Here is a 10,000-nt window from a genome sequence, read left to right on the forward strand (position 1 = left end):
GCGATCCCTCGACCGTGAGTCCGCTGCTCTAACCACTAGGCCATGCGCCTCCGCATATCTAATGTCACCTGATAGAGTCAATAAAGTGTCCCTTCGGACAAATCGATCTAAGCTTAAATAATAAATGATGTGGGCGTGAAGAACATCACATGATAAAATCGTGTCCTTTGACTGGATGACACTTAATAAATACTGTTTTGTGTCGAGACAAATGGAGTTGTCTCACACACATATATTATTCAGAAACAGTATACAGACTAATGCTTCTTCTCTCCATTTTTCAACTCTTCTCTCTTTTCTCTCTTAACAAATTGTCTTGTGTAATTATTATTGGCAATAATCAGCGTTGATCTCCACCGCTGACGGATGACATCACAATATACAATAGCTAGTGGGAGATTTTGTGATCATAGTTGTCGCTGTTGTTGTGCTTACTTGAACAAAGCTGGCTACCCGCATGGTTCTTGGTCTCAAGCATTTGTCTTATGAAGAAAGGCTGAAGTCGCTCGATCTTTATTCTCTAGAAAAACGACGACGACGTGGTGATCTCACTCTCGCTCACAATATCATAAGCGGAAAGTGTAACCTCTCGAAGGAGCTGTTCTTCACTCCTGCTCCAGAGCGTCGGCTGCGGGGTCACTCCGAAAAGCTCTATCTGCGACGATTTCATTTCAATCGAAGGAGAGGTGTTTTGTCCGTCCGGGTTGCGGATCCGTGGAATAAGCTACCGGATGAGATAGTGAAAATGCCGACGACCGCTCGGTTTAAAGTCTCTCTTGACCAGAAATGGCCTGAACTCTTTGCATGAACACCCCCCTGTACATAACTCCATGTCCCCCTACATGGCCTTGCTTTTTGCTTTTTGAGCCAAAATATTAACTTAACTTATTTTCATAAATTTGTCCTAAACGACAATCCTTGTTTTCAGATTTTTAGTTAATCCCTGTTTCTTACATTCTAAGTAAAAAAAGCTTTACTTTCATAAACCCTAAGTTACTCCGGTGGCTGACAAAAGTTGGGAATACGTATCATATATGATGCTGCATATCACATACGATACGCAGGAGAGGCAAAGGATTAAACTAAGATCAGGGTTTATTCGCTTCTGATCCTTCCCCTATCCAAAGCATTTTCATTATCCTAAACGTCTATGCTTGTTTTCAGATTGTTGGCTAGCCCTTGTTTCATACGTTCTGACTAATATAAAGCTATATTTTCTAAGTACCAAATTACCCTAATGATTGAAGAAAAAATTCATGTCCAGTAAGTTCACCGTCATTATTTCATCGCTGGGTAGGTTCACCGTCAGCAATTCAGTTTTGGGGTTTTTTTACCCCCCAATAAAATATTGGGTTGTCTGGAAAGTTCGTGTCGATTTATAGTAGCTTACCTTTCAACTTATTTTAGAACATGGTTGAGTCCATAAAATAGGACTACACCTCCATTTAGAACACAGTTTGAACTATCTTTTCGTGGAAGAAGGTTTATGTTCCTATAACCTGTGTTAATTCTGTAACCCTTGAAAATGGAAGATAAGACAGTTCATTTTTGGCACTTGCTGCTTTGGGAACCAGACAAAATTTGCTGCAGCTCGGCTTGGATGTGTTATCCCACCCTCCGTAGTCACCAGATATTGCTCCTTCGGATTTTCACTTATTCAGGTCTCTGCAGAATAGTCTTAATGGTAAAAATTTCAATTCCTTGGATGACGTAAAAAGATACCTTGATGAATTCTTTGCCATGAAATCACCTCAATTCTGGGAAGAAGGTATTTTCAAGTTAAAGGAAGGATGGAGACGCATTGTGCAACAAAATGGTTCATATTTGGTTGATTAAAAATGTAATGGCAAGTATGTATTGACCTTTTTCTTTCCTTTAAAAATCAGCACGAACATTCCGGACAACCCAATAGCTTTTAACTATTAATGGTGAAATACTATGGATGTGTTTTCTCGGTAAACTTTCCTCGCGGTGAACTTACTTCACGGTGAATTGATGATGGTGATCTTACCTGTAATCGAAAAAATAGTTAAGAATGTGTAACGTATGTAATGCATAGACGCCATGTGACACACAAGACAGGCAGAAGGTTAAATGAAGAAGGAAATGGTATCATTCCACGTAAGAGTGCAGAAAGATACAGCATTGGTTATTAGGGGTGGTAGGGTGAGAGAACAAACAAAGAAGACGAAACTAAAATGTGAAACAGCAAACACAACAGTAATAACTGCAACCACAAAAAATTTCACTAGTTGATATATTGTGGTGCCATCTGTCGGCGGCGGAGATCAACGCTGATTATTGCCAATAATTATACAAGACAATTTGCTAAGAGAGAAGAGGTTAAAAATGGAAAGGAGAAATAAAAATAAGAAAAGAATAATGGACATTGTTTCTGAATAACTGTGTCAGTTCTATTGTGGCAGATCATCAATAAATTGAGTAGGAGTGGAGTAGGGTGGTGGTGGTGGTGGTGGTGGTGGTGGTGGTGGTGAACGTTGTCGTCGTTGTGCTAGTGATGCTGGCGGTTCTGGGGCTGGTGGTGAATCTCGTGCTCGTGGTGGTGGTGGTCGTGGTCGTCGTCGTCGTCGTCGTGCGAGTGGTGCCGGCGGTTCTGGGGCTGGTGGTGAATCTCGTGCTCGTGGTGGTGGTGGTGGTGGTCGTCGTCGTCGTCGTGCTAGTGGTGCCGGCGGTTCTGGTGTTGGTGGTGAATCTCGTGCTCGTGGTCGTCATCGTGGTGGTGGTCGTCGTTGTCGTCGTCGTCGTTGCCGTCGTTGTAATCGTTGTAGCCACCGTCGTCATCATTGTCCAGAAAGGTTAGTGTATTTTCGTGTTTATCTTTGCTTCGTTAATCACTAATAAATGAATTAATTGCCTTTGCAAAGGTAAATTGTGATAAAAGTAGAATAGATTTCGAGAGGTGACCGCTAGGGGACGCTGTCGGAGCCTCATACGTGACAGCTGGCAATAACGCAATTCTTGTTACTATTACTACTACCACCACCACCACTACAACCACTACAACTATTACGACTACTACTACTACTACTGTTACTATTACTACTATTACTACTACTATTAGTGTTGGTGTTCTGTCTTTTACTCATGGTTGTCTGGTTAAGAAGTTCGCTTTGTAAACACGTGGTTTTGTGTTCAGACCCATTGCGCGGCACCTTGAGTAAGAGTCTTCTAATATAGCCCCGCGTTGACCAATGACTTCTGAGTGAATTTGGCAGACGGAAACTGTGAAGAAGCACCTCACACACATATGTATATACAGTGTGAGCGTGTCCTTTATGTTCAGCTTACTCAGCACCCAGTCCCCGAATGACAACCCGTGATGGTTTGTTTATTCCCCCTGTAACCTAGCGACTCGATAAAAGAAGCTGATATAATTAGTTCCAGATTTTAAAAGATAAAGACTAGGCTTGATTTTCGGCTAAACCCTTCAAGGCAGTGCCCTAGAATGGCTGCAGTACAATGAGTGATACAAGTAAAGGATGAAAGAAACGCTGCTACCGCCATAGATTGTGTCTATTAACACCTACCACAAGCAATACTAAGGAGCACTCCGTCGGTTACGACGACGAGGGTCCCAGCTGATGAGCATTCCACAGACACGTGTACCCTTAACGTAGTTCTCAGGGATATTCAGCGTGACACAAAGTGTAACAAGGCCGGCCCTTTGAAATACAGGTACTGCGCATTATTGCCAGCTGAATTGAATAGAGGGACAAAACGCATCGCCAGGAATTGAACGCATGACCTTACAATAGTGATTCGAACGCCCTAACCATTAATCCACGCGCCTTCATCAACCTATGCTAATTATTAATGATCTATAATAAAATAAGACAAGGCGTAGCGCTTTGTGAGAAGGTGGACTGCACTGAGCCCACCAGCGATTTCCACAAACAACAACAAAATTAAAGTAGCAACGTAGGGTTCAAAGCTAATCAAAGCTGTAAAGGGTAAAGAGCCCCTTCGGTCATGAATGACCATGGGATTGCACCTAGAAACCTACCCTCCGAGGCAAAATTCCGTGTAAGGTTGTTTTATTAATGACCAGTAGTTACCCATGCATTAATTATTCTTTCGCAAATATATATTCGTTATGAGAATCTGCCCAGTGTGATCTAATTGGACATATAACGGACAAATAAAATGATGAGAGACTGTATAAAAGAAATAGTAAAATGGAACTGCGAGCTTGGGTGGGGCTCGTAAGTTATTCCATTTTTTCATTTCACAAACACATCATCCGTTATATGTACTACACGTTTTGTGTTGTCAGTCCTTGTAATGTCCATTCTATGTTGGGACTTTATGCCTAAATAAAGAGAGGAGTAGTTACCCATGCATACCAGCTTCCCCTCTCCACGCCACCGATGTTATCCAAAGGAAAGGCAAAGGGGCCGATGCAGCTTGGAGCCGGTGACGTCACAACTCATTTCTACAGCTGAGTGAACTGGAATAACAGAAATAAAATATCTTGCTCAAGAACACATCACGCGGCCCGGCCCGGGAATAGAACTCACTACGTCATGATTGTGAGCCCTCAACGCTCTAACCACTGAGCGATGCGCCTTCACGATGTACACCACACATAAAGTAGTTGATCCCATCTAACCTAGACTTCTACAAGGTTGACTGGAAATCGGTTCAAGAAGAGATCATAAAAGAAAAAGATGGTCCATAATTTTAGGTTTGGAAACGTAGTCGTGTGAAACTCAAAGATTATATCTGTCATATTCATTAGATTTTTCTCAAAACTAACCGTCAATGCACTCAGAAGCAGTGTTCGAAACAAGACAGTTCTTATGGGACAAAGAAAACGGTCTCAAATCGCTTAAATAAACAATTTGATAAAATCGAGAAGTCCCAGCTCAAAAAACACACTTTCAGAGATATAAAATAAACACAAGAGTCTCTCATGAATCAGAAAGAGAAGAAAGAGAAAACAGAGCCATTGAAAATATTAAAATGAAAATTTGCAAAAGAATCTCCGTGGTGCGTTACAAGATAGGGCCACGTTTTGAAGAAAATGTCTCACTGACTGCAGATCCCATATGAATAAGTGAAATATAAAATACACGATTCTAAAGTGTTACCAGTTGTCCACTTAGGGATATGCATATATATGAGCTTCATGAAATCTTGTATAACGAATTACGGGTTCTCTACTAGTAAATAACATATATATATATATATATATATATTTATTTACTTGTAGAGATATAATCAATATAAGGGTAGCAAAAAATTCAATAGAAATTTTTTCGCCACCAGCGGTCTACTGAGAAAGAGAAAATAGCCACAGACTATATATATATATATATATATATATATATATATATATATTTATGTTAACATAAACATAACGACGTAAGAAATTTGTAAAGCTAAACGCGAAACCGGTCTTTCTTCTAAACTATGTCATTGTAAGAAAAAAATTTATAATATTCTTCAGATATATTGACTTAAATATATATTCTTTAAGCTTTTAAAACAAGCCTTCTGTAGTTTTTTCACTTTTTACTATTTGATATATATATATATATATATATATATATATATATATATATACATATATTTATACATACATGTATATACATATATCTTATATACATATATATATATACATATATGTGTATATATATATATTATATATATATATATATATATATCCATATATATAGAATACATATATATATAATATATATACCTAGATCCTACCCTAAAAATATTTAAGGTTTTGTGTCTAGAGTTGAAAGGACTATTGTCCTTGCTGCTGTTGAGCGAAGCGGTCTTCGTCCTCTTGGGAGAAGTCTGAAACGTGGTCCTTTGCTATTAGTAAGAGCCGCAGAAGAGAAAGCAGGTCAACCTCCGACACAGAGAGCATCGACGGATGGATGAATGCGCATCCAGGCTCAGCAGTTGCATAGGAAATCGGGTACAAGAAACAGGAAGAAAGAGTGAAAGAAAGTTGGAGCGAAAGAGTACAACAGGGGTCGCCACCACCCCCTGCCGGAGCCTCGTGGAGCTTTAGGTGTTTTCGCTCAAAAAACACCCACAACACCCGATCTGGGAATCGAAACCGCGACCCTCCGACTGCGAGTCCGCTGCCCTAACCACTGGGCCATTGCGCCTCCACTACTGGTGCTTCTGTGTTTCGTGTTGTCGTTGTGGTAATTGTTCTTCTTGTAGTTATTCTTCTGGTTGATGTTGTTGCTCTTTCCTGCTGTTGTTGCTGTTGCCTTTCACCTTTTTCGGAGTCGATGAATTAAGTACCAGTTCCGTACTGGGATCGACCTAATCAACTGACAACCCACTCTCCAAAACTTTTGGGTCTTGTGCCTAAAGTAGCAAATAATATGCGAGAGTATGAGGGTGAGGTTGTACTATTCCACTCTCAATTTTTTCGTGTCTTGAATATTCTTTATTTCTATTCGGCAGTTGCTATTTCTGTTACAACCAATAGGCAGTTGTCAATCCATATATATATATATATAAAATACACACACACATGTATATATCTGTACATATATACATATATATATATACACGCATACATATATGCATGTGTATATATATATGTATATACACACATACAAACATACTCGTGAGTGTGGGGTTTATTGTATTACAGTAATAGCATGCAAGTAAATTTGCTGTATTTCATTTTCCTCTTTCCATGTTTTTTATTACAAATTAGATTTGTCTTCCAATATTCCAGCTTCATTTTCTTCCACAACCAAAGAAAAGGAGAAATCTTTCCATCATTATTCTACTAGTTTCAACCATTAACATCAATATATATCTACTTTGTCATACACACAGGACTCCTGCGCTCTCTCTTTCTTCTTTCCCTCTCTCTCTTTCTCTCTTCTTTCTCTCTTTCTCCTCTCTCTCTCTCACTTTCCCTCCCTCTTTTTCTCGCTCCTGTCTTTCTAACATTCTTCTCTCTCAAATTATGTATCGCTGTTTATCTTATTGTTCACCATAGCCTAAACCTTAAACTGAAGGTATTAAGTAACCTGTTAGAGAGAGGATATCACGTGATATAGCTACACACCACCGCCGCTACCAACGATAACCTATATTGGTTTCAAATTTTGGCACAAGACCAACAGTTTTTTGGGGGGAGGACTAAGTTGATGACATCGTCCCTAGTTTTCAACTAGTACTTATTTTATCGATCCGGAAGGATAAAAGGCAAAGTCGACCTTCGCGGAATTTGAATTCAAACATAAAGACAGATGAAATGCCGCTAAGCGTTTTGCCTTGTGTACTAATGATTCTGCAAGCTTTCTCTTTAACAAGCCTTTTTGCTATAGGCACAAGGCCTGAATTTTGTGGGGAGGGGGCTAGTCGATAACATAGATCCTAGTGTTCAACTGGTATGTATTTTATCAACTCTGGAAGCAATAATCATAATCCCATCAGACTTTATCCGAATGCTCAAAATATCACTGTTTCTAGACAAACTTATTAATAAAATAAGTCATAGAATCTCCCCTCTAAAAGGATTCGTATATTTCCATCTAATATTGATTTATCATCTTTAAGGAGACCAACTGACAGACTTGTTCGTACTCACTTCATCCTTCTTTACGTTTGGAACTCCTCTTTACGTTCGGAATTCCTCCGTCGTTACGTTCGGAATTTGCCTTTCATCATTTCGGGGTCGATAAAATAAGTACCAGTTGAACACTAGTATCGGTGTATTTGACTTAATCCTTCCTCTATAATTACAAACCTTGTGCCAAAAATTTTAATCCAATGTTAATTTATCATCTAATAATATTATCAACTAATATTATAAAACAGTCATAGGTTTACCCAATCTGAAAAGGTAGACGTATTTAATACAAATTTATCAACTAAAATAAACAAAGATCCTCTTAGTATTTCACCCAATAATACTCTACCAATGCAGCGTATTCTAAAAAAAAAAATAGAAAAATACATATTTGGTATATTATTTCGTTTTCCTTAGATGTAAAAACACAAGAGCTACGAATTTGTTTTTTCTTTTTCATACTTGGGAAATTTTTTGGCCTCATCATAAATATTACTAAATCTTAATAAACCAACCGTCTGGTTATACAACACCAAACTTAACGTATATGACTATAAGTTGAATAGATACGAATTTTACTTTAAACATTATAACCAAGATAGTAGAAATAATTATATTAGTTGTGTCTGGGGAGAGTCATTTTCTTTTTGTGCCTTATAATTTAACACAATCACCGGTAAAATTTCCAAGAATCTTGCAAACCAAATCCAAAAATGAAATAATTATATTAGGTTGTCCGGAAAGTTCTGAGCATTTTAAGCTAAATCTTTTAACGCTTCATTGAACACACCTGAAACGTGCATCTTTTCTTTGTTCCTGACTAAAAATAGATTTGTCTTTCATTCTGGTTATCTTTTGTTGACATTTGAAATGGATAACCAAAAATTCCATATTCACGTTGTAATATTTTTCTTTTTTACAAAAGGAAAAAATCCTGCAAAGACTTGCAAAAACATTTGTGAAGTTTATGGTGATGATGTTGCAGTGGGTGAATCGAAGGTGGTTTGTAAAATTTAAAGCAAGTGAGTTTAGCTTGGAAGATAAGAGTCGCCATCGAAGACCTTCAAATTTGGATGAAAATGTTTTCAAGGCAAAAATCGAAAACTCAAATATCACGACTAGAGAACTTGCTGATAAGTTGGAAGTTTCTAAACGTACGGCCCATGAACACCTAGTGAAGCTAGGATGCATTTCCTGATATAATGCATGGGTCCCTCACACATTCTCAGAAATGAATTGCTTGGACCGGTATTCCGTTTGTGATATGCTTTGAAACGGAATGAAATCATGCCTATTTTGAATTAAAACTAGAAATGAAAAAATGGATTGTGAACGAAAACGTAGAGCAAAAAAGATCCAGGCGTTTATCCCCCAAAGCAGCAACCAAAGACGAATATCCATGCGAGAAAAGCCATGCTTTGTGTTTCGGGGAATTTTAAAGGCATTATTTTTTATGAGCTTCTCCCACAAAACCAGACCATTAATTCTGATGTGTACTGTCGTCAGCTGGCTAATTTGAACCAATGTATCAAATAATTGAGGCCGACGACTGAAAACAAGAAAGGGGTAGTGTTTAACAAGACAACATGTGTCTTGGGCTACCCGAATAAGGTTACATAAACTTGGCTGAGATCTGTTACCCCATCTACCATATTCTGTTGATATTGTGCCTTCCAACTACCACTTGTTTTAGTCCCTGCAGAACTCATTGCAAGGGAAAACATTTAATGGTTTATATGGAGTCGAGTCAAAATGCATCTAGAAAACTTTTTCTTCAAAACCAGTCAAATTTTATGCTGGTGAAATATTTAAATTGCCTGAGATGGACAAGGTTATTAATAATAATGGAAATTATTTCATTGAATAAAATTTATTGAATGGTCAAATATTTATATCCCTTTTTGTATATTAAAATATATACAATTCTTTCTACTATAGCCTCAAGACTTGAAATTTTAGTGAATGAGACTAGTCAATAATGATATTAAGAATGAAATAATGATAATAAGCCCTGATGCAGTACCAGGCGCTGGCTTCTATGGCTTGTGATCTTAATTGATAGAAAGTGTTGTCATGTACATAATTTGTCTTGGTATAAAAAATGGGCTACAGCAAATATTCTGCTCAGTACGACAGACTTGCTTCTCAATTCTTTGACCTTAACCAGTTGAGTATGTCCATTAATGGCTGACAATATGTGCACCTGTGACCGCGCGCAGAAGTAGTGGGTGAGCATCATAACCATGTGTTGAGAGGGATTCTTTGGGGTTTTAATAATTCATCTTTGGAAATATGGGTGTTTCGTTCAACATCCTAAAACAACCCTTATTCAGAGACCTTTTGAGCAGGGTGGGCTACTCAGCCTGAAGAAAATTTTAGACACACAAACATATACACATGCATATATATATATATATA

This window comes from Octopus sinensis, linkage group LG22 (genome assembly GCF_006345805.1).
Source record: "Octopus sinensis linkage group LG22, ASM634580v1, whole genome shotgun sequence".
Classification (NCBI taxonomy): Eukaryota; Metazoa; Mollusca; class Cephalopoda; order Octopoda; family Octopodidae; genus Octopus; species Octopus sinensis.